This window comes from Channa argus, chromosome 6 (assembly GCF_033026475.1).
Source record: "Channa argus isolate prfri chromosome 6, Channa argus male v1.0, whole genome shotgun sequence".
Classification (NCBI taxonomy): Eukaryota; Metazoa; Chordata; class Actinopteri; order Anabantiformes; family Channidae; genus Channa; species Channa argus.
This window is the reverse complement of record NC_090202.1, coordinates 27854718-27878944: the sequence shown is the minus strand read 5'-3', so window position 1 is coordinate 27878944 and position 24227 is coordinate 27854718. Positions and strand designations below refer to the sequence as shown.

General features: G+C 43.7%; 1 protein-coding gene and 12 non-coding genes across 14 annotated transcripts in view; 1 reads left to right on the top strand and 12 right to left on the bottom strand.

Moving 5' to 3' along the window:
• Positions 1 to 880: 880 nt before the first annotated feature.
• trnar-ucu (transfer RNA arginine (anticodon UCU)) lies at positions 881 to 972 on the bottom strand. Its single transcript is given in 2 exon segments — positions 881 to 916; positions 936 to 972. It is a non-coding gene; the product is annotated as a tRNA-Arg (tRNA).
• A 1332-nt stretch (positions 973 to 2304) lies between these two features.
• trnar-ucu (transfer RNA arginine (anticodon UCU)) lies at positions 2305 to 2396 on the bottom strand. Its single transcript is given in 2 exon segments — positions 2305 to 2340; positions 2360 to 2396. It is a non-coding gene; the product is annotated as a tRNA-Arg (tRNA).
• A 366-nt stretch (positions 2397 to 2762) lies between these two features.
• Positions 2763 to 2854, bottom strand: trnar-ucu (transfer RNA arginine (anticodon UCU)). Its single transcript is given in 2 exon segments — positions 2763 to 2798; positions 2818 to 2854. It is a non-coding gene; the product is annotated as a tRNA-Arg (tRNA).
• Positions 2855 to 3459: 605 nt separating this feature from the next.
• On the bottom strand, positions 3460 to 3551 carry trnar-ucu (transfer RNA arginine (anticodon UCU)). The gene is given in 2 exon segments: positions 3460 to 3495; positions 3515 to 3551. It is a non-coding gene; the product is annotated as a tRNA-Arg (tRNA).
• A 675-nt stretch (positions 3552 to 4226) lies between these two features.
• Positions 4227 to 4318, bottom strand: trnar-ucu (transfer RNA arginine (anticodon UCU)). The gene is given in 2 exon segments: positions 4227 to 4262; positions 4282 to 4318. It is a non-coding gene; the product is annotated as a tRNA-Arg (tRNA).
• A 1011-nt stretch (positions 4319 to 5329) lies between these two features.
• Positions 5330 to 5421, bottom strand: trnar-ucu (transfer RNA arginine (anticodon UCU)). Its single transcript is given in 2 exon segments — positions 5330 to 5365; positions 5385 to 5421. It is a non-coding gene; the product is annotated as a tRNA-Arg (tRNA).
• Positions 5422 to 5512: 91 nt separating this feature from the next.
• On the bottom strand, positions 5513 to 5604 carry trnar-ucu (transfer RNA arginine (anticodon UCU)). Its single transcript is given in 2 exon segments — positions 5513 to 5548; positions 5568 to 5604. It is a non-coding gene; the product is annotated as a tRNA-Arg (tRNA).
• Positions 5605 to 6235: 631 nt separating this feature from the next.
• On the bottom strand, positions 6236 to 6327 carry trnai-uau (transfer RNA isoleucine (anticodon UAU)). Its single transcript is given in 2 exon segments — positions 6236 to 6271; positions 6291 to 6327. It is a non-coding gene; the product is annotated as a tRNA-Ile (tRNA).
• Positions 6328 to 7040: 713 nt separating this feature from the next.
• On the bottom strand, positions 7041 to 7133 carry trnar-ucu (transfer RNA arginine (anticodon UCU)). Its single transcript is given in 2 exon segments — positions 7041 to 7076; positions 7096 to 7133. It is a non-coding gene; the product is annotated as a tRNA-Arg (tRNA).
• Positions 7134 to 7344: 211 nt separating this feature from the next.
• On the bottom strand, positions 7345 to 7436 carry trnar-ucu (transfer RNA arginine (anticodon UCU)). Its single transcript is given in 2 exon segments — positions 7345 to 7380; positions 7400 to 7436. It is a non-coding gene; the product is annotated as a tRNA-Arg (tRNA).
• A 969-nt stretch (positions 7437 to 8405) lies between these two features.
• On the bottom strand, positions 8406 to 8497 carry trnar-ucu (transfer RNA arginine (anticodon UCU)). The gene is given in 2 exon segments: positions 8406 to 8441; positions 8461 to 8497. It is a non-coding gene; the product is annotated as a tRNA-Arg (tRNA).
• Positions 8498 to 8625: 128 nt separating this feature from the next.
• trnar-ucu (transfer RNA arginine (anticodon UCU)) lies at positions 8626 to 8717 on the bottom strand. The gene is given in 2 exon segments: positions 8626 to 8661; positions 8681 to 8717. It is a non-coding gene; the product is annotated as a tRNA-Arg (tRNA).
• Positions 8718 to 16584: 7867 nt separating this feature from the next.
• Positions 16585 to 24227, top strand: part of si:ch211-137a8.2 (uncharacterized protein LOC777613 homolog) — a 29604-nt gene continuing 21961 nt past the window's right edge. For both annotated transcript variants that reach the window (XM_067507354.1, XM_067507353.1), the window contains exon 1: positions 16585 to 16859. The gene's annotated coding sequence lies outside the window, so the exon portion shown is untranslated. The remainder of the gene's footprint in view (positions 16860 to 24227) is intronic.

Below are 24227 nucleotides of genomic sequence, written 5' to 3'. Positions count from 1 at the left end.
TCATACATGCTTTCTTTGAAAAGTGAACATAATTTTGCAAAGGCCCTCACGCAAAAACGATTTGTGAGGATGACGGTCTCCGACTCACAAAGGTCGACTCTGGTGGGACTCGCGCAAATGTGCTTCTATTAGGTTCTAATGTAAATTTACTGTCAGATTCGTCAAACTAAAATTGTGCTTCTGTGAGATTTCAATCCACAGTCTTTGAACTGCTTCATTTGTCCTTAGCTTGAAGACGGAAAGCAACAAAGACTTTCGATGAGTGAACACAATTTTGCAAAGGCCGTCGCGCAAAAAGGATTTTTGCTTCGTGAGGAAGACGGTCTCTGAATCACAAAGGTCGACTCTGGTGGGACTTGAACCTACAACCTTTGAATGCTTTCATACATGCTTTACTTATAAGTCCAACGCGCCAAACTAAAACTAAAATTGTCAAACTAAAATTGTGCTTCTGTGAGATTTCAATCCACAGTCTTTGAATTGCTTCATTTGTCCTTAGCTTGAAGACGGAAAGCAACCAAGACTTTCGATGAGTGAACATAATTTTGCAAAGGCCCTCGCGCAAAAAGGATTTGTGAGGAAGACGGTCTCCGACTCACAAAGGTCGACTCTGGTGGGATTCGATCCCACAACCTTTGAATGCCTTCATACATGCTTTCTTTGAAAAGTGAACATAATTTTGCAAAGGCCCTCACGAAAAAAAGATTTTTGCTTTGTGAGGAAGACGATCTCCGACTCACAAACGTCGACTCTGGTGGGACTCGAACCCACAACCTTTGAATGCCTTCATACATGCTTTCTTTGAAAAGTGAACATAATTTTGCAAAGGCCCCCACGCAAAAAGTATTTGTGAGGAAGACGGTCTCCGACTCACAAAGGTCGACTCTGGTGGGACTCGAACCCACAACCTTTGAATGCCTTCTTACATGCTTTCTTAGAAGTCCAACGCGCTATCCGTTGCGCCACAGAGCCCTTGCTGTGGCTACCACCTTAGCTTGAAGACGGAAAGCAACAAAGACTTTCGATGACTTTTTCAAATTTACTGTCAGATTCTTTAAACTAAAATTGTGCTTCTGTGAGATTTCAATCCACAGTTTTGAACTGCTTCATTTGTCCTTAGCTTGAAGACGGAAAGCAACCAAGACTTTCGATGAGTGAACATAATTTTGCAAAGGCCCTTGCGCAAAAAGGATTTGTGAGGAAGACGGTCTCCGACTCACAAAGGTCGACTCTGGTGGGACTCGATCCCACAACCTTTGAATGCCTTCATACATGCTTTCTGTAAAAAGTGAACACAATTTTGCAAAGGCCCTCACGAAAAAAGGATTTTTGCTTTGTGAGGAAGACGATCTCCGACTCACAAAGGTCGACTCTGGTGGGACTCGAACCCACAACCTTTGAATGCCTTCATACATGCTTTCTTTGAAAAGTGAACATAATTTTGCAAAGGCCCTCACGCAAAAAGTATTTGTGAGGAAGACGGTCTCCGACTCACAAAGGTCGACTCTGGTGGGACTCGATCCCACAACCTTTGAATGCCTTCATACATGCTATCTGTAAAAAGTGAACACAATTTTGCAAAGGCCCTCACGAAAAAACGTTTTTTGCTTTGTGAGGAAGACGATCTCCGACTCACAAAGGTCGACTCTGGTGGGACTCGAACCCACAAGGCCCTCACGCAATAAATATTTTTGTTTTGTGAGGAAGACTGTCTCCGACTCACAAAGGTCGACTCTGGTGGGACTCAAATCCACAACCTTTGAATGCCTTCATACATGCTTTCTTAGAAGTCCAACGCGCTATCCGTTGCGCCACAGAGGCCTTGCTGTGGTTACCTTAGCTTGAAGACAGAAAGCAACAAAGACTTTCGATGAGTGAACACAATTTTGCAAAGGCCGTCGCGCAAAATGAATTTTTGCTTCGTGAGGAAGACGGTCTTTGAATCACAAAGGTCGACTATGGTGGGACTCGAACCCACAACCTTTGAATGCCTTCATACGTGCTTTACTTAGAAGTCCAACGCGCCAAACTAAAACTAAAATTGTCAAACTAAAATTGTGCTTCTGTGAGATTTCAATCCACAGTCTTTTAAATGCTTCATTTGTCCTTAGCTTGAAGACGGAAAGCAACCAAGACTTTCGATGAGTGAACATAATTTTGCAAAGGCCCTCGCGCAAAAAGGATTTGTGAGGAAGACGGTCTACTACTCACAAAGGTCGACTCTGGTGGGACTCGAACCCACAAGGCCCTCACGCAATAAATATTTTTGCTTTGTGAGGAAGACTGTCTCCGACTCACAAAGGTCGACTCTGGTGGGACTCGAACCCACAACCTTTGAATGCCTTCATACATGCTTTCTTAGAAGTCCAACGCGCTATCCGTTGCGCCACAGAGCCCTTCTATGACTTTCTATGAGTGAACACAATTTTGCAAAGGCCCTCGCGCAAAAAGGATTTGTGAGGAAGACGGTCTCCGACTCACAAAGGTCGACTCTGGTGGGACACGAACCCACAACCTTTGAATGCCTTCATACATGCTTTCTGTAAAAAGTGAACACAATTTTGCAAAGGCCCTCACGAAAAAAGGATTTTTGCTTTGTGAGGAAGACGATCTCCGACTCACAAAGGTCGACTCTGGTGGGACTCGAACCCACAACCTTTGAATGCCTTCATACATGCTTTCTTTGAAAAGTGAACATAATTTTGCAAAGGCCCTCACGCAAAAAGTATTTGTGAGGAAGACGGTCTCCGACTCACAAAGGTCGACTCTGGTGGGACTCGAACCCACAACCTTTGAATGCCTTCTTACATGCTTTCTTAGAAGTCCAACGCGCTATCCGTTGCGCCACAGAGCCCTTGCTGTGGCTACCACCTTAGCTTGAAGACGGAAAGCAACAAAGACTTTCGATGACTTTTTCAAATTTACTGTCAGATTCTGTAAACTAAAATTGTGCTTCTGTGAGATTTCAATCCACAGTTTTGAACTGCTTCATTTGTCCTTAGCTTGAAGATGGAAAGCAACCAAGACTTTCGATGAGTGAACATAATTTTGCAAAGGCCCTCACGCAAAAGGATTTGTGAGGAAGACGGTCTCTGACCAAGACTTTCGATGAGTGAACACAATTTTGCAAAGGCCCTCACGCAAAAAGTATTTGTGAGGAAGACGGTCTCCGACTCACAAAGGTCGACTCTGGTGGGACTCGATCCCACAACCTTTGAATGCCTTCATACATGCTTTCTGTAAAAAGTGAACACAATTTTGCAAAGGCCCTCACGAAAAAAGGATTTTTGCTTTGTGAGGAAGACGATCTCCGACTCACAAAGGTCGACTCTGGTGGGACTCGAACCCACAATCTTTGAATGCCTTCATACATGCTTTCTTTGAAAAGTGAACATAATTTTGCAAAGGCCCTCACGCAAAAAGTATTTGTGAGGAAGACGGTCTCCGACTCACAAAGGTCGACTCTGGTGGGACCCGAACCCACAACCTTTGAATGCCTTCATACATGCTTTCTTAGAAATCCAACGCGCTATCCTTTGCGCCACAGAGCCCTTGGTGTGGCTGCCACCTTAGCTTGAAGACGGAAAGCAACCAAGACTTTCGATGACTTTCAAATTTACTGTCAGATTCTTTAAACTAAAATTGTGCTTCTGTGAGATTTCAATCCACAGTTTTGAACTGCTTCATTTGTCCTTAGCTTGAAGACGGAAAGCAACCAAGACTTTCGATGAGTGAACATAATTTTGCAAAGGCCCTCGCGCAAAAAGGATTTGTGAGGAAGACGGTCTCCGACTCACAAAGGTCGACTCTGGTGGGACTCGATCCCACAACCTTTGAATGCCTTCATACATGCTTTCTGTAAAAAGTGAACACAATTTTGCAAAGGCCCTCACGAAAAAAGGATTTTTGCTTTGTGAGGAAGACGATCTCCGACTCACAAAGGTCGACTCTGGTGGGACTCGATCCCACAACCTTTGAATGCCTTCATACATGCTATCTGTAAAAAGTGAACACAATTTTGCAAAGGCCCTCACGAAAAAAGGATTTTTGCTTTGTGAGGAAGACGATCTCCGACTCACAAAGGTCGACTCTGGTGGGACTCGATCCCACAACCTTTGAATGCCTTCATACATGCTATCTGTAAAAAGTGAACACAATTTTGCAAAGGCCCTCACGAAAAAAGGATTTTTGCTTTGTGAGGAAGACGATCTCCGACTCACAAAGGTCGACTCTGGTGGGACTCGAACCCACAACCTTTGAATGCCTTCATACATGCTTTCTTAGAAATCCAACGCACTATCCTTTGCGCCACAGAGCCCTTGCTGTGGCTACCACCTTAGCTTGAAGACGGAAAGCAACCAAGACTTTCGATGAGTGAACATAATTTTGCAAAGGCCCTCGCGCAAAAAAGATTTGTGAGGATGACGGTCTCCGACTCACGAAGGTCGACTCTGGTGGGACTCGAACCCACAAGGCCCTCACGCAATAAATATTTTTGCTTTGTGAGGAAGACGGTCTCCGACTCACAAAGGTCGACTCTGGTGGGACTCGATTCCACAACCTTTAAATGCCTTCATACATGCTTTCTGTGAAAAGTGAACATAATTTTGCAAAGGCCCTCGCGCAAAAAGGATTTGTGAGGAAGACGGTCTCCGACTCACAAAGGTCGACTCTGGTGGGACTCGAACCCACAAGGCCCTCACGCAATAAATATTTTTGCTTTGTGAGGAAGACTGTCTCCGACTCACAAAGGTCGACTCTGGTGGGACTCAAATCCACAACCTTTGAATGCCTTTATACATGCTTTCGTAGAAGTCCAACGCGCTATCCGTTGCGCCACAGAGCCCTTGCTGTGGTTTCCTTAGCTTGAAGACAGAAAGCAACAAAGACTTTCGATGAGTGAACACAATTTTGCAAAGGCCGTCGCGCAAAAAGAATTTTTGCTTCGTGAGGAAGACGGTCTTTGAATCACAAAGGTCGACTATGGTGGGACTCGAACCCACAACCTTTGAATGCCTTCATACGTGCTTTACTTAGAAGTCCAACGCGCCAAACTAAAACTAAAATTGTCAAACTAAAATTGTGCTTCTGTGAGATTTCAATCCCCAGTCTTTTAAATGCTTCATTTGTCCTTAGCTTGAAGACGGAAAGCAACCAAGACTTTCGATGAGTGAACATAATTTTGCAAAGGCCCTCGCGCAAAAAGGATTTGTGAGGAAGACGGTCTACTACTCACAAAGGTCGACTCTGGTGGGACTCGAACCCACAAGGCCCTCACGCAATAAATATTTTTGCTTTGTGAGGAAGACTGTCTCCGACTCACAAAGGTCGACTCTGGTGGGACTCGAACCCACAACCTTTGAATGCCTTCATACATGCTTTCTTAGAAGTCCAACGCACTATCCGTTGCGCCACAGAGCCCTTCTATGACTTTCTGTGAGTGAACACAATTTTGCAAAGGCCCTCGCGCAAAAAGGATTTGTGAGGAAGACGGTCTCCGACTCACAAAGGTCGACTCTGGTGGGACCCGAACCCACAACCTTTGAATGCCTTCATACATGCTTTCTTAGAAATCCAACGCGCTATCCTTTGCGCCACAGAGCCCTTGCTGTGGCTGCCACCTTAGCTTGAAGACGGAAAGCAACCAAGACTTTCGATGAGTGAACATAATTTTGCAAAGGCCCTCGCGCAAAAAAGATTTGTGAGGATGACGGTCTCCGACTCACGAAGGTCGACTCTGGTGGGACTCGAACCCACAAGGCCCTCACGCAATAAATATTTTTGCTTTGTGAGGAAGACGGTCTCCGACTCACAAAGGTCGACTCTGGTGGGACTCAAATCCACAACCTTTGAAAACTAAAATTGTCAAACTAAAATTGTGCTTCTGTGAGATTTCAATCCACAGTCTTTTAACTGCTTCATTTGTCCTTAGCTTGAAGACGGAAAGCAACCAAGACTTTCGATGAGTGAACATAATTTTGCAAAGGCCGTCGCGCAAAAAGGATTTTTGCTTCGTGAGGAAGACGGTCTCTGAATCACAAAGGTCGACTCTGGTGGGACTTGAACCTACAACCTTTGAATGCTTTCATACATGCTTTACTTATAAGTCCAACGCGCCAAACTAAAACTAAAATTGTCAAACTAAAATTGTGCTTCTGTGAGATTTCAATCCACAGTCCCTCGCGCAAAAAGGATTTTTGCTTTGTGAGGAAGACGATCTCCGACTCACAAAGGTCGACTCTGGTGGGACTCGAACCCACAACCTTTGAATGCCTTCATACATGCTTTCTTATAAGTGCAACGCGCTATCCGTTGCGCCACAGAGCCCTTGCTGTGGCTACCACCTTAGCTTGAAGACGGAAAGCAACCAAGACTTTCGATGAGTGAACATAATTTTGCAAAGGCCCTCGCGCAAAAAGGATTTGTGAGGAAGACGGTCTCCGACTCACAAAGGTCAACTCTGGTCGGACTCGATCCCACAACCTTTGAATGCCTTCATACATGCTTTCTGTAAAAAGTGAACACAATTTTGCAAAGGCCCTCACGAAAAAAGGATTTTTGCTTTGTGAGGAAGACGATGTCCGACTCACAAAGGTCGACTATGGTGGGACTCGAGCCCACAACCTTTGAATGCCTTCATACATGCTCTGCAAACTAAAATTGTGCTTTTGTGGGATTTCAATCCACAGTCTTTGAACTGCTTCATTTGTCCTTAGCTTGAAGACGGAAAGCAACAAAGACTTTCTATGAGTGAACACAATTTTGCAAAGGCCCTCGCGCAAAAAGGATTTGTGAGGAAGACGGTCTCCGACTCACAAAGGTCGACTCTGGTGGGACTCGATTCCACAACCTTTAAATGCCTTAATACATGCTTTCTGTGAAAAGTGAACATAATTTTGCAAAGGCCCTCACGCAAAAGGATTTGTGAGGAAGACGGTCTCTGACCAAGACTTTCGATGAGTGAACATAATTTTGCAAAGGCCCTCGCGCAATAAATATTTTTGCTTTGTGAGGAAGACGGTCTCCGACTCACAAAAGGTCGACCCTGGTGGGACTCGAACCCACAACCTTTGAATGCCTTCATACATGCTTTCTTAGAAGTCCAACGCGCTATCCGTTGCGCCACAGAGGCCTTGCTGTGCTTACCTTAGCTTGAAGACAGAAAGCAACAAAGACTTTCGATGAGTGAACATAATTTTGCAAAGGCCCTCGCGCAAAAAGGATTTGTGAGGAAGACGGTCTACTACTCACAAAGGTCGACTCTGGTGGGACTCGAACCCACAAGACCCTCACGCAATAAATATTTTTGCTTTGTGAGGAAGACTGTCTCCGACTCACAAAGGTCGACTCTGGTGGGACTCGAACCCACAACCTTTGAATGCCTTCATACATGCTTTCTTAGAAGTCCAACGCGCTATCCGTTGCACCACAGAGCCCTTGCTGTGGTTACCTTAGCTTGAAGACAGAAAGCAACAAAGACTTTCGATGAGTGAACACAATTTTGCAAAGGCCGTCGCGCAAAAAGAATTTTTGCTTCGTGAGGAAGACGGTCTTTGAATCACAAAGGTCGACTATGGTGGAACTCGAACCCACAACCTTTGAATGCCTTCATACGTGCTTTACTTAGAAGTCCAACGCGCCAAACTAAAACTAAAATTGTCAAACTAAAATTGTGCTTCTGTGAGATTTCAATCCACAGTCTTTTAACTGCTTCATTTGTCCTTAGCTTGAAGACGGAAAGCAACCAAGACTTTCGATGAGTGAACATAATTTTGCAAAGGCCCTCGCGCAAAAAGGATTTGTGAGGAAGACGGTCTCCGACTCACGAAGGTCGACTCTGGTGGGACTCGAACCCACAAGGCCCTCACGCAATAAATATTTTTGCTTTGTGAGGAAGACTGTCTCCGACTCACAAAGGTCGACTCTGGTGTGACTCAAATCCACAACCTTTGAAAACTAAAATTGTCAAACTAAAATTGTGCTTCTCTGAGATTTCAATCCACAGTCTTTTAACTGCTTCATTTGTCCTTAGCTTGAAGACGGAAAGCAACCAAGACTTTCGATGACTTTTTCAAATTTACTGTCAGATTCTTTAAACTGAAATTGTGCTTCTGTGAGATTTTAATCCACAGTCTTTGAACTGCTTCATTTGTCCTTAGCTTGAAGACGGAAAGCAACCAAGACTTTCGATGAGTGAACATAATTTTGCAAAGGCCCTCGCGCAAAAAGGATTTTTGCTTTGTGAGGAAGACGATCTCCGACTCACAAAGGTCGACTCTGGTGGGACTCGAACCCACAACCTTTGAATGCCTTCATACATGCTTTCTGTGAAAAGTGAACATAATTTTGCAAAGGCCCTCACGCAAAAGGATTTGTGAGGAAGACGGTCTCCGACTCACGAAGGTCGACTCTGGTGGGACTCGAACCCACAACCTTTGAATGCCTTCATATGTGCTTTCTTAGAAGTCCAACGCGCTATCCGTTGCGCCACAGAGCCCTTGCTGTGGCTACCACCTTAGCTTGAAGACGGAAAGCAACAAAGATTTTCGATGAGTGAACATAATTTTGCAAAGGCCCTCGCGCAAAAAAGATTTGTGAGGATGACGGTCTCCGACTCACGAAGGTCGACTCTGGTGGGACTCGAAGCCACAACCTTTGAATGCCTTCATATGTGCTTTCTTAGAAGTCCAACGCGCTATCCGTTGCGCCACAGAGCCCTTGCTGTGGCTACCACCTTAGCTTGAAGACGGAAAGCAACAAAGACTTTCGATGAGTGAACACAATTTTGCAAAGGCCCTCGCGCAAAAAGGATTTGTGAGGAAGACGGTCTACTACTGACAAAGGTCGACTCTGGTGGGACTCGAACCCACAAGGCCCTCACGCAATAAATATTTTTGCTTTGTGAGGAAGACGGTCTCCGACTCACAAAGGTCGACTCTGGTGGGACTCGAACCCACAACCTTTGAATGCCTTCATACATGCTTTCTGTGAAAAGTGAACACAATTTTGCAAAGGCCCTCACGAAAAAAGGATTTTTGCTTCGTGAGGAAGACGGTCTCTGAATCACAAAGGTCGACTCTGGTGGGACTTGAACCTACAACCTTTGAATGCTTTCATACATGCTTTACTTATAAGTCCAACGCGCCAAACTAAAACTAAAATTGTCAAACTAAAATTGTGCTTCTGTGGGATTTCAATCCACAGTCTTTGAACTGCTTCATTTGTCCTTAGCTTTAAGACGGAAAGCAACCAAGACTTTCGATGAGTGAACACAATTTTGCAAAGGCCCTCGCTCAAAAAGGATTTTTGCTTTGTGAGAGAGACGGTCTCCAACTCACAAAGGTCAACTCTGGTGGGACTCAAACCCACAACCTTTGAATGCCTTCATACATGCACATAGCTTTAGTGTTTAATCTTGAATTCCAATCAAGTGCCACATTTTGAACGTGGCCACAGAGCACATTAGAATTTCCTGGGGACAGATGTTTTTGATAGTATAAAATAGTAGATATTATCTACATTTCATAGTTACCCAGACGACCAACACACTTTCACTGGATTGGTGAGCGTATGCAGAATTACATTTTTAATTTGCCTGGAAAACAAATGGATCACCCGAGACGACACAACCAGATAGGGATGCACAGACTGATTTTACTGTGCCAATTTACCATTTTGATCTCGTCTTCTTAGTGTCCTTGTGCTGTGGGCGGATTTGGTGAGAAAATGTAAAAGACTGTAGGTTTTTGCACCAACACGATTGCTTTAAAAACGTTACATGTTCAGAGAAAATGTCACCTCTGAATAACAAGGTAAACAGAAACAGAACATTTGACCAATATCTGTCATTTCACTCTTCATAGTGTGTGTTAGTGCTTCTAACACTTCTTTCTGCTATTTAAAAGGTCAGAAGTGGTGTTTTGGTAAAGGTCAGGACATGCATTCAAAAATTCACAGACACACACAAACACACACAGTGCACACAACATGCATCTTATGTTCCACAAAAGACCTCAGTTATGCAGTGTGTGTGTGTGTTTGTGTGTGTGTGTGGGGGTGGGACATAACATTGTCGAGGGACAGTTCCAGGTCAGTTACTGCTCTAATTATCCACTGTGTGTGTTCTTCATTTATTGTTTGTCTTTGTTACTTGAAGGCAAAAACTTAACTCTAAACCCAGAGACTTCTCACGACCACCTCATCACCACCTCCCCTGAGCGCACACAGAACCCCTGTGTGATTTTCACTCAACTGGAGTCAGTGTGTAGGTGGATTGGTGTCCTATTCCCCACAGAATGGTAAATGGTCTGCACTCCGTTCCAGCTCGATTCTACCTCACTGGACAAAGTGATTGAAAAATGCTGCTTCTCATTCACCCATTCACACACTGATGACGGCAAAGCTATTGTGCAATGGGCTAACTTGACCCACAGGGAGCAACTTGGACATGTCTGCACAGCGCCCTTGTGTGGGACACAGGACATGCTGGGTTTTGCGACACGAATCCATTTTATATGAATCCATTGTAAATCTGGACATGGGACTTTGAATGTTGGTACTATGACAGGGAAGGCTAGGGAGTTGATCGACATGATGCAGAGAAGGAAGGTGGACATACTGTGTGTCCAGGAGACCAGGTGGAAAGGTAGCAAGGCTAGAAGCTTAGGAGCAGGGTTCAAGTTGTTTTACCATGGGTCAGATAGGAAGAGAAATGGAGTAGGAGTTATATTGAAAGAGGATTTTGTGAGGAATGTTCTAGAGGTGAAAAGAGTATCAGACAGGTTGATGAGCCTGAAGCTGGAAGTTGAAGGGGTGATGTTCAATGTTGTGAGTGGTTATGCCCCACAGGTAGGATGTGAGTTAGAAGAGAAGGAGAAATTCTGGAGTGAGTTAGATGAAGTGATGCAGAGCATCTCCAGAGGTGAGAGAGTTGTCATTGGTGCAGATTTCAATGGGCATGTAGGTGAAGGGAACAGAGGTGATGAGACTGTTATGGGCAGGTTTGGTGTTCAGGACAGGAACGCAGAAGGTCAGATGGTGGTTGACTTTGCAAAGAGAATGGAAATGGCTGTAGTAAACACTTTCTTTCAGAAGAGGCAGGAACATAGGGTGACGTACAAGAGCGGAGGGAGAAGCACTCAGGTAGACTACATCTTATGTAGACGTTGTAATCTGAAAGAGATCAGTGACTGTAAAGCATTGGTAGGGGAGAGTGTAGCCAGACAACACAGGATGGTGGTGTGCAAAATGATGCTGGTGGTGAGGAAGATAAGGAGGACTAAGGCAGAGCAGAGGACGAAGTGGTGGAAGTTGAAAAAGGAAGAATGTCGTTTAGTTTTCAGGGAGGAGCTGAGACAGACTCTGGGTGGTTTGGAGGTGCTTCCAGATGACTGGACTACTACAGCTAATTTGATCAGGGAGACAGGTAGGAGGGTACTCGGTGTGTCATCTGGAAAGAGGAAAGCGGACAAGGAGACTTGGTGGTGGAACGAGGCAGTTCAGGAGTGTATACAGAGAAAGAGGTTAGCTAAGAAGAAGTGGGACACTGAGAGGACTGAAGAGAGTAGACAGGAGTACAGGGAGATACAGCGTAAGGTGAAGATAGAGGTGGCAAAGGCCAAACAAAGAGCATATGAGGACTTGTATGCTAGGTTGGACACTAAAGAGGGAGAGGTGGATTTGTACAGGTTGGCCAGACAAAGAGATAGAGATGGAAAGGATGTGCAGCAGGTTAGGGTGATTAAAGATAAGGATGGAAATGTATTGACAGGTGCCAGTAGTGTGATGGGAAGATGGAAGGAGTACTTTGAAGAGTTGATGAACGAGGAAAATGAAAGGGAACGAAGAGTAGAAGAGGTGACTAGTGTGGAGCAGGAAGTAGCAAAGATTAGTAAGAGTGAAGTGAGGAGGACATTTAAGAGGATGAAGAGTGGAAAGGCAGTTGGTCCTGATGACATACCTGTGGAGGTATGGAAGTGTCTAGGAGAGGTGGCAGTAGAGTTTTTGACTAGTTTGTTTAACAAGATCTTGGAGAGTGAGAGGATGCTGAGGACTGGAGGAGAAGTGTACTGGTACCAATTTTTAAGAACAAGGGAGATGTGCAGAGCTGTGGCAACTACAGAGGAATAAAGCTGATGAGTCACACAATGAAGTTGTGGGAAAGAGTAGTGGAAGCTCGGCTAAGGGCAGAGGTGAACATTTGTGAGCAGCAATATGGTTTCATGCCTAGAAAGAGTACAACAGATGCAGTATTTGCTTTGAGGACGCTGATGGAGAAGTACAGAGAGGGTCATAGGGAGTTGCATTGTGTCTTCGTAGATTTAGAAAAAGCGTATGACAGGGTGCCGAGAGAGGAGCTGTGGTATTGTATGAGGACGTCTGGAGTGGCAGAGAAGTATGTTAGAGCGGTGCAGGACATGTATGAGAGCTGTAAGACAGTGGTGAGGTGTGCTGTAGGTGTGACAGAGGAGTTCAAGGTGGAGGTGGGTCTGCATCAAGGATCGGCTTTGAGCCCCTTCTTGTTTGCTCTGGTGATGGACAGACTGACAGATGAGGTTAGACAAGAATCTCCCTGGACTATGATGTTTGCAGATGACATTGTTATTTGTAGTGAGAGCAGGGAGCAGGTGGAGGAAAATCTAGAGAAGTGGAGGTCTGCTCTGGAAAACAGAGGAATGAAGCTTAGCCGCAGCAAGACAGAATACATGTGTGTGAATGAGAGGGACCCAGGTGGAACGGTGAGGTTACAGGGAACAGAGGTGAAGAAGGTGCAGGACTTTAAGTATTTAGGGTCAACGGTTCAGAGCAACGGTGAGTGTGGAAAAGAGGTGAAGAGGCGAGTGCAGGCAGGTTGGAATGGGTGGAGAAAAGTGTCAGGTGTGTTGTGTGATAAAAGAGTATCAGCGAGAATGAAAGGAAAGGTGTTCAAGACGGTGGTGAGACCAGCAATGTTGTTCGGCTTAGAGACTGTTGCACTGAAGAAAAGACAGGAGGCAGAGCTGGAGGTTGCAGAGCTTAAGATGTTGAGGTTCTCTTTGGGAGTGACGAGGATGGACAGGATCAGGAATGAGGACATCAGAGGGACAGCTCATGTTAGATGTTTTGGAGATAAAGTCAGAGAGGCCAGATTGAGGTGGTTTGGACATGTTCAGAGGAGAAACTGTGAATATATCGGTAGAAGGATGCTGAGGTTGGAGCTGCCAGGCAGGAGGTCTAGAGGAAGACCAAAGAGGAGATTTATGGATGTAGTGAGAGAGGACATGAAGTTAGTTGGTGTGAGTGAAGAGGATGCAGAGGACAGAGTTAGATGGAGGCACATGATTCGCTGTGGCGACCCCTGAAAGGGAGCAGCCGAAAGGAAAAGAAGAAGATTGTAAATCTGGACATGTTGACTTGCTGACTTGTTGACTTTATTTGAAATACGTTGGGAAACAGATTGCCTCACTTTTAAAGCGCCTCACAACCCTGAAAGCCAAATTTAAGTATGTAAAATTTACTGTCAACCACCTGACAAATGCAAGTGGGTTTACTTCACATTTACTGTTAACATAAGAAATTAACTTTGCTATTTGATGTCCATTGAATGAACTACAACATGAAACACTCATTGACTCATTGAATTGTTAACTCTCAAACAAGATTTTTCCCGTTCTGACTTTTCTCAGTTTGAGGAGTCACTTCTTAGCTTGACATGAAGAATTTTTACTGCTGCAGCTGTTGGAGCCATTTGGTACGAAGACACATGAAGCTTAAACTAATAGTATTAAATTATGATTTTATTGAAAAAAGTAGCACTAGTCAAAAAAATCCCAGATTCTGAGAAGTGTCTAAAGTGTCCAACAAATTGGTATTTATCTGATGTAAGTAAATCTGAAATCAATTCAGGACTGTGGGAATTAAATAGGGAGATCAGTGCAAACATCCAGGTGTACTCAGCTGGTTTCCCCATATTTTAAAACTCCTTCCTATTCAACACTTCGATCTCAGAATGCAGGCCAACTTGTGGTTCCCAGAATTTCCAAAGGTAGAATGGGAGGCAGAGCCTTTAGCTATCAAGCTCCTCTCCTGTGGAACCAGCTCCCAGTTCAGATTCAGGAAGCAGACACCCTCTCTACTTTTAAGTCTAGGCTTAAAACCTTCCTCTTTAATAAAGCTTATAGTTAGAACTGGTTTTGAACTCTGATCCAGCTTTTCTTATTGAACACGATTTTTAAACACATCATAAAAAGCGGTGAAAGTGCAGCTGAATCACAACTGAGAATGTGAACATGAAAGTGCCTGACATAACATACGCGAAACAGAATTCCTTCAATCTTCATGAATTAGTCTCAGCCAGACAGCGGTGGACAGATGGGGCCCTGTCAGTGTCGCCACTGAGCTCAGCGGCTGGTTAGAGCTGCACTTGGCAAGGCGTTCATGTAAACAGCTGCTATGGACATGAGCACTGGTCCTGGGGTGATCGTGAGTCCTTATTTGTCCAAATTAACATCTTCTCTCCATTTAGAGCCTGGTAGAAAATCAGTTGCAAACAGGAGAAGACTGATAGCAACAGATCGGTGAGCAGGAGGCTGAAAATCTCTCACACACAAACAGACCTAAAAACCGGTGGATCAACCATCAACCTGAATGTACCAGCTCTTTGGCCCACGTTCGCTGTTAAAGTCCCTCCTTACTCGCAGACGCAACACAGCCCATTGTCTTAGTGTAATTGTCTCAGCGGAAACGTGTTCATTGCGGCTGTAAATAGCCCCTTATGTAATTTCCTGCGAAATCTCTCTTAAAAAAATATAGCGTTTATGTAACTGTCCTACAACACCAGGTCTCATTTACATAATTGCATAGAGATAAAGTCGCTGCACCAATCTATAGCGCAGCGTGTGTGAGCTCATTTACATATACGCAAATGAACCACACACACACACACAGATGACAAACAGGCCTTTATTTGTTGTGTCTATTGCTCCTCCTGGGATGTGTGTGTGTGTAAGGATACGCCCATACAAATTTATGTGGTCAAACATTTTTTTAAGCCCTTGAACTTGAGTCAGTGAATGTGTTGAGTCCATATTATTGTGCAGACAGGATTAGTTATAAACACCACTGCATCTCTAATCTTCTGTGGGACACTGGCCTCTCTCTCTTTCCCCTGGTTGTCCACGCTTCATCCCAGATGGCTTGTATGTTGATCTTCGTCCTTTAGGGGTCCCAGGCTCGGCCTTGTCTCTCTCCTTGTCTCTCTCTCCTCTCTCTCTCTGTCCCCTGTGTTCATGTTGTCCTTGTGTCTTTCCTGCGTTCTGCATTTGTGTTTTTTACCCAAATGTGTAAATGTTTTGCTTTGGTTCTTCCTCTCGTGTGTGTCCTTTCCAGGTCTTCCTGGTGGAGAGGGTGTTGGCAGCACAAGGAAGTTGCTTGATGTCCTCCTGGGTCATGTTCTTCACATACAGTGGGACAACGTGATACAACATGGAAAAACTGAGATTTAACACTTTGAAGATGAAACATAAAAGGTCCTGAAATGTAAAATGAAGGAAAAACAGTTTTATGTAAGGAACCAAATTTAAGAACATGGCTCTTTTGTACAAAACTCAGGTCTTCGCAGATTTTCTCCACTGAAGCAGCAACACTGACACAGCATCAAAAGTCAAAAAAGAGACAAAAATGGGATGTTTTTATTTTCTAAATTGTGTCATCCAAAGACAAATGTGCACATAAAGCGTGTGGGTAAACACACAGACACTAAGGCCTGTAGATAACTGATTTAATATTTGTAGGTTTTTTGTGGTGAACAGTGGAGTCATCAGTGATGCCTGGTGCAGATCTCACTTTATTATCATCATCACCTGGATTTCGGTGGATCTCTTCCTGGTCAAACACTATTCAGGTATCGGAACAGTAAGAGTATCTTGTTCACACTGACTAAAGCAGAATATAAACCAGCTCCAGAGGAGCTTTGATATTTTGTGAATGTTGCCTGGACAACAAGCTCAACTTCACTTTGGAAGAACGAACAGTGAAATCATCATCTATGTCGTCTGGCTGTTAATCCACGTTGGAAGACCTGAGACCTGAGCTTTATTCGGACAAGTCAATATGGACAATGAGACCAATCAGCTTCAGTTTGATTTCTGAACTACAAATCATTCAGAACCTTAAAATAAAATATCTTTATAAAAACACCAATGTTGTAGTTTTCCAGGTTTGTTTGTAGCTTTGCTGTACAAAGACTGTTATTAAAATACTTTGTCCTGTGTTTGATCAGCGTTTTTCTCACTGTGCTGCACTTAGAAGTTTATGTGTTTATCGTTTGATGACAATGATGATAATGTAGGCCAACAAGGGCCGCGTCCCATTTCAAATGCAGCTCTACTTCTACGTGTCCTTCATTAGTGTCTGTGAACGCAGCAGCAGTGGGACACAACAAATGACAAATAAGCAGGTGAAATAAATGTTTAAGGACGTGAATCCACAGTTCTGTGTAGGAAGGTCAAGTAGGAAACATCCGATGAGGTGTTGGTTAAAAAAACGGAATGCAGTTAAAGGAGCAGAGCACGATGTGTTTAACAGCTACAGGTGTGTGTGTGTCAGCGGGCAGGTTCCGCGGGGGCGTGGCCTGGAAACTACCTGCAGCAGGTATCTTCGTGTTAACCTGCTGCTCTTCAGTCGCTGTTTTTTTTCCTGTTGTAGCAGGTTGATTCACCTGCAGAGGATTTTTATCACTCTCACCTCTCATCAGCTGATTACAAGCCCGAACCTCACCTGCAGCACCGGAAGTGCTTATGAGTGTGTGTGAAGTGTGTTTTGTTTTTCTCCGGTTCGGACGCGTTCTCTACGTTCCCTGAGATGAGCGCATCCACCAGCGGGTAAGTTCCTCATTATGAGGACGTTGACTTATTCACGTTCACAGCGTCTCTACGCACAACTTCTACCTCCTTGGAGTTGGTTTTCCGGTTTGTGCGGCCTGGTTTCAAATGTCAGCTGAAGCAAACGCTGCTAGTCAGTGTCGATAGTTTAGGCACATGTTGTGTTCAGGGAGCGTGGGAAATTATGTGAGGGTGGTAATTTAAACTCTGCTGTTCAAGAACCGGTTTGCGCGTGCACAGATGCGGGTGCACGGAAGAAGGCCAGCCATTCATGGTCACAGAGCTTGTGTGTGTGTGTGTGTGTGTGTGTGTGTGTGTGTGTGTGTGTGTGTGTGTGTGTGTGTGTGTGTGTGTGTGTGTGTGTGTGTGTGTGCTATAGTTAGTTAGAGCTTTGACTGCAGAGGATTTGAAATGATATGAAAAACAATAGTCAGGATTGAAATTGTGACATGTAGAGAAACTTGTTCTTATGCTGGTGTCAGATACCAGAACCAACACGATCAGAACCTTAGTGCAGCAATAAAAGAGATGCAAACGTTTCTCAAGACAGCAGTAACATTTGGTCCTTCCAAGTGTAGGATTACAGCATTGATGCGATACTGTGTGTGTGTGGATACATATTTGTGATGGAACCTTTCCTTTCCTGTTTCTGACCTGTTAAGCTCAGTGCTTCTGTTTAAGGAGCTTTTCTTACACTGTAAGGGGACATTTTTACTCCAGAACCTCAACAAGATCCAGTAACCAGCACAAACAATATAAAATAAGACTCATGAACTATGGATTAATCAAAGGGAACAGTGCTGTAAAACAGCTAAATGAGTAAACGTATAAAAGACAAATCTAATGTTGAGCTGATCATTTTTTGACAAAGTTAAATTACGTCAAGAATCTCAAACAAGCACTGTGATCTTTGATTTCAGATGGTTGAACAGTGTAAAGTCAAATGTAACGTGTTTTTAATGAACAGTAATATTACTTTTAAAAACAGTAACTAATTACTTCTTACTTACTTTTGCCAAACTCCTCAAAGATTGATTAAAGTTATTATTAAAAGATATTATTAAAGTTGTGAGGGAATGTTACTTTACTGTGTTACTATTAAAAAGATTAACCATGTTGGATTATTAAAGAGAAACTTCAAATAACAGGCTTTTTAAATGGACTGTGATGAAGTAGCAGTAAGTTGCCCAATAGGTCGAGTTATCATGAGGCAGGTCTTAACCCATCTCCTTACATTAATCCACCTCGTCATACAAACGCATTCCCACGTGAACCCTAAATCCACCTGGTGATGGCAGAACAACACTGAGACCATCTGCCTGATCCTCTGCCATGTCTCAGCTGGAGACGCAGTTAAACACGTTGCCGTGTCTGTGTCTGTGACGTGAGTTCACATCATGTGTCACGTCGCGGCCTCTGCTCGATCCGTACGCAAACACCTTGATCCCTGAGATCAATGAACTTGTTTCTCTACACTTTGCAGTGTTGCAGATGTTTCACTTAGTTTCTCAAATCTGTGTTCAATGGAGAATCACAGTGTGAACAGCCAAACAGGACAAATGCAGGTAAACTGACCACACAGATCACCAGATGGTGCTCGTGTCTCCCAACAGTTAATGTGACGTGATGTATTTTCTCAGCTGCAGCATATAGTTTGCATTATGCTCACATGGAGAATTAAATCAATAATGTGTGTGTGTGTGTGTTGGCCCTGCACGTTCCTCTGCTGTCACTGTATGTGCACAGGTCACACCTGCAGAGCCTGGGTGGCGTCACTGAGCTCAGGTGAACTGACCTGCAGCTTTTACACTGAAACTGTATCACATTACTGTGGCTACAGTTTCACTCCAGCCTGTTGTTTACCTGCCGTGGTTAGTTACCCGAGAGGCACCGTCAGGTCCCGACATCTGTTTTACCCAGTTCCCATCAGAACCAGGGAGTCAAGAAACCTAATTATTGTCTTAAATGTCACTTTTCATTGACAAACTGCAACAATGCAGAATAGACCTGGAAAAAAGCTTCTTTTGCTTTTTTACACTTTTGAAGTTGGAGCTCACAAACTTTCCTCATTGTCCTTGAATTTTTCAAACAACCAACCAATTAGCAAAACAGCTTGACTAATAAACAGATGAAGTAACCAATTCAGCCCAAGTCCAAAGTAGTTTTCCTCTGTTCAAACACCGTTTGGTGACGAAACTGTTCATACAACCTGCTGTTTCTCCGTTTTTCTTGCCGTCTCCACTCGTCACCAGATTGTTGAACTCCACAAAGTAAATGCTAATATTTTATTTGGATTTGGCAAAATGGGCAAAATGGCCCAAAACAGACACACAGAAAGCAAAAACAGACCCACAACAAGCAAAGACGATGCACAAAACAGTGCAAACTTCTATCCAACAAACATTTCAGACGAAAATTAGTTCCAGATTTTCCTCAAACAGTCTCATGACCACAAGGAGACGACACTTTCACTTTGGATGTCCCAGGGTCCCATGTTAATTTATGTCTGCACCGGTTGGGGACTCTGCTTGTAGTGAACAGGCCGTGAAAAGTGGAGGTGTGGGAGATGGAAAGTAATAGTGTGTGTTTGCAGTAATGAAGTGAGGGAGGAAGCAGATCAAGTTCTGAGTTGATGGGAGTGGACTGAAAGGCGTTAATGTGTTTCATTATTGTTGCTGAGGCTGTCAGGCTTCATTATGACTCCGATTACCTTCATTATGTCCCAAGGCTTCACCCCCACGAGGTGGCGGGCCGCTCCAGCTCTCAGCTAGCCAACATCTGCAGGCTAATGTCCCCTCTGACGGCTGTAACAACACATAATGTTATTAGACCATTAAGCTGCCTGCTCCCTTCGGCGTTATGGCTGTTGGTACCTGCAGCACATCGAGCCTCTGGTCTGTTCCACTGCAGGGCCAAACGAGGACAGGAAGGGTGAGGCGATGAAGTCCAGGAGCCTGTTTGAGATTGGTGGTTCATCAAATGGCAAAGTGTGGCTCTGCTGTTTGTTGTGAGACTTTTATAGACACATTTCAGATATTAGTCAGCAAGGATCTTTACAGTGCTTCCTGACAACAATGGTGGTTTAGTTTAGACTAGACTGAATGAGCCACACAAGGGTTTACTGTTCTGTCTAGTCCAGTCTAGATTCTGCCATACAAAGGGTCAGACTGGGAGAGGGGGGGGGGGGGTCCTGGTGTTTGTTTCGGGCCCAATCATCAACAGGTTTTAGACCTGGTTTTAACTGAAGAGACAAACGACGTCATAAGGACTCAAAGGAGCATTTTGGACAAATGTCTCTCAGTGGAACAGTCTGTCTGGCTGCTGTTTCAAACTAATCCAGGCTGCAGGCTGGACGAGCAGCAAATATGAGTAGAGATGATTATATTTTTGGAGATTTTTAAAAACATGTATTTTTACGGGGACAATACAATTAAACATTGTTACAACTATGCAACTAATTTGCAGCCCTGTCCCCGATTTAGTCTTTTGGATAGAAACAGACAAATGATGATCAAAACAAGTATCAACTTGTTTTTTTTTGGCCATGTCCATTATATAAAACGTTGTCATCACCAGCAACTCTGTGCACTGAAACTCCACACAGATGAATATACACAAAATAAGCACAATAAAAGAGTAAAACCAACCAAAGCATCTGTATAGTGATTGTGGACAATACAACTACTTAAGAAAATGACTAAAACAAACCTTTAAAACAAAGCAGCACATAATAGAGTGACACTCTTCTTTCTTCAAATCAGGCTTCAAGCCACAGCAATGTCAAATATGGGTCCTGCTGCAAAACAGATCCCAAGTTCAAACCGTAAATTACATTTAGAATTTTAGTTATGAGCATCGGCACCAGCAGAGCAGAATTTCCTCCTGTTAGTTTCACAGAGATGAAACCGATCAAAGTGAAATTTCTCTTCAGTGATGCATAAAGACTTTTTCTGTGCATTTACCAACAGTTTTCATGTTTATTCGTCTCGGAGTGATTTCACACAGGCAACGTGCAAAGTGAGTGGTTTTCCTGTGCATTAGCTGGCGTGTTTAGCAGAGAAATGATGTTAAATGTGATGAGAACAATTCAAGACTATTGTCCTAAACAAACTTTCTGTGAAGTTTCTGCAGAGAAGAAAACAATAATTGTACATTTCCATCCTTTTATTGTTCACAGTGAAAGAGATAAGAGCCTGAATCCACCCATCAGAACTTTTAATGTCATCAAATGCTCCTCCGAACCTACTCTGTGTCTGATCCTCTCTGCTGATCCCAAACTCTGTGTATCTCGCTGCAATCTGCCGCCTTGTGACGCCACTTCCAGCTTTTAGTTAATTTAACATTCAAGTCTACAGAGAAATGTATTTGGGTCACGAGATTAAGATCTGTGCTGTTAAAAGCTCTTCTGACACCTTTACACATCTCAAAGTGCCATTTAGCCTGAAACCAAAATGTGACATAATCACTGAGCTTGGAATTATGAAGTCTGCCTCATTCTGATTTTCAAAATCAAAAACGGGATAATGTTAGACTTGTGCTTCTGTGCTGTTGTGGAGCTTGTAGAAGAGGAATTAGGGGTTTGGTATTTTTAGAAAGGGAAGTGTAGAGTGTGGAGTTGGTATTTTAAGGTCACAGTCTGAGAAATGAGACCCCAGAGTGTCTTTACAATTAAAGAGCTGTGTTCAAAATGCCAAATAAATTCAGTTTTGACCTGTAGCAGGAACTTCCACAGGGCAAATATAATAAATGTGATTTAGAAAGTGATGAAGACTGTTTATCCCCGGTGTGCTCTATCAAAGGTTTATACGCAGCTTTTTTCAAATCAGCACATCAACGCCTCATTAATTTTTAAGAACAGAGACCAATAACTGTAAAGAGTCGGCCTCTAATGGCCTCGGTACTGTGCTTCACATCCTGATTCTGAGGAGACGCTGCACCTTGAGTTAAAGAAGAGAGCAGAGGTGAGCGCAGAGGTTTTCTAGTTTAGATGCAACGCTCCTAAACCAGGAGCTTTTCAAACGAGTTGTTGGACCCATCAGCACGATTTGACTTGAGGAACGGAGAGGACGCTTTGAGAGTATGGGGTCAAGAGGTCTGCGATGTACTGAGGAGCCGGTTTGTGTAGTGTTATAAACGTTAGCGCTCAAATTTTTAAATCAATTCCCGACTTGACTGGCAACCAGTGAAGTAAAAGTAAAACCAGAGTAATATGGGCTGTTCTAGAGGTTCCTGGTAAAAGCCTCGCTGCAGCATTTTGAACAAGTGGAGAAGAAATAAAAGCATGAATAATTATTTCCAAGTCGGCTTTTGATAACGTTTTCCTCAGTTTAAAAATGTTCCTCCAGTGATTAAAAACAGTTCTGACTAACTGTCTTAAGTGAGAATCGAGAGACAGACTGGCCAAACACAACACCTGTGTTTCTCTGTTTGCGGCCTTTGGTCCAGACAAAAACTGTGACTTAAACTGGACTTTTGCTACAAAACTCTGACTGGTTGTCTTAGAAAAAACTGAACCTTAGTTAAAGATCACACTGTCTGAGATCTGAAAAGATTAAACTGCCACCAACACTTGCAGATTGTCAAACAGCTTTATTAAGTGTGTTTCTGTGTGTTGGTGCGTAATAAAGGACATTTAAATAATTTTTTATGAGAGGAAAAAAACGTAGTCAAACAGTCATTGTAACATTTACATGGGTGTGTCAGTATGTGCTCAAGTGGTTTTTGGTCCGTCATCTTCTCAAGTTGGCAGAGAAGTAAAGGGCGAGTCTGACACAGGTGAAACCATATGTAGTCAACAGGTGAGAGAAATGCCTGTAGGGAGCTGGGAGGGGATGTCTGGTAAACATGATGCTCTCCAAAGTCCAACCCCGGAAGAACACAATCACTCAACAGGCAAGACGACAATGAAGACAGTCGAAGCAAAATGCTTTATTATGACAGATGAGTTTTGAAGGGAGCTTAAGTTTAATATTAATTGATTGAAAAAAGCTCATTCATATTTCCATGTCTTTCTCTATGCCTCCTTGAAAAAAGTTTTATGCATCTCTAACAGACCCTGACTGAAGCTCAAATGTCTCTTTTATTGCTCAGGACTGGGACCTAAAACCAGAGTATCTAGTGTCTCTTTCCTCCTGTGGCTGTGACTCTGTATCCTCAGTTATTTTAGGGCTGATTTGTAAACTATATGTCCTCCAGATATTCTCACATCTCCATTTCCATCCCATCCCCCTCCACACAATCGGATAGCTGAGAGCAGGTATCTCTTATTTACCCCCTCCCTCTCTGTCCTCAGTGAGCAGGACAGAGAGGCTGTTTGTTCCCCGTTTGCCTCCTTTTGTCAGAAGACAATAGTGACTCCCAGGCAGAGAGGAGGAGGTGTAGGCAACGAGGGGAGAGCAGGAAAATAGAAACATTCTATTAATGTCTCCAAGGACTTTTCAAAAGCTTTGCACCACAGGTGACATTGGGCAGTAAGAAGGGAAAAAATGTCTTGATGGAGAAGTTTGATCGTGTTCTGTAGGTGGGTGCAAAGCTTTGCATCCTCTTATTTTGAAATGCCGAGAAGAGGGAAACAACTCTTAGTGATTCCTAGTAAATTTGAAATTAACTTGTCAAGGAGGATGCAAATGTTTGCACTGATCCCATTTTTACTAATTATTAGAACTCTGTCACTTCATGCATTTTTCTGTTCTAGACCACTTTAACGTAACAATGGCTGCCACCATTTTGTGTCAGAGACATTGGGGACCAGAGCAGAGCTAGAAGGAGAATAAATATCGGCCGTAGCTTCACATGGACGCTGATGCACCTCATACTGGACGATCACGTTGATCTGCTGGATGTGGACCAACTGTAGCCACTGTTGTATGAATATCATCCAAGAAATGTTTTATGGTTTCAAAGCTGCCCTCCAACGTTCCCACCACCACTGCGTCTGCGTTTTCCAGCCAGAAAAGCACTAAAGATCAACACTGTCGGTGTTTAATGTGGGCACAGGGTGGACATGTAAGCTCAGGTTTCAGGTGTTTGTCCTCGGCTGAGGAGCAGAGGCGGCGTGATTAACTTTGTCTCAGGACACAGACGTTATTTTAATCAGTCTTTCTTCTAATGGTCGTAACTTCCTCTCACCTTCATCACCTCCTCAGCTGAATATCACTTTCCCTCTCAAGCAGCCACGCTCTTAATAGGAGCCATTCATCTCATTTCCTCGCCGCCTGCAGCTTCGGGGAATGATGCATTCGAGTGCTTCATTCCAGCATTCGCCAGCCTGCAGTGCTTCTCCTCTCCCCGTGCACACAAGATCCTTGATGCCAGTTCCACTGGAGTTTTCTAGAGGTTAAAGTCACAACTAAATCCAAATTTCTTTCC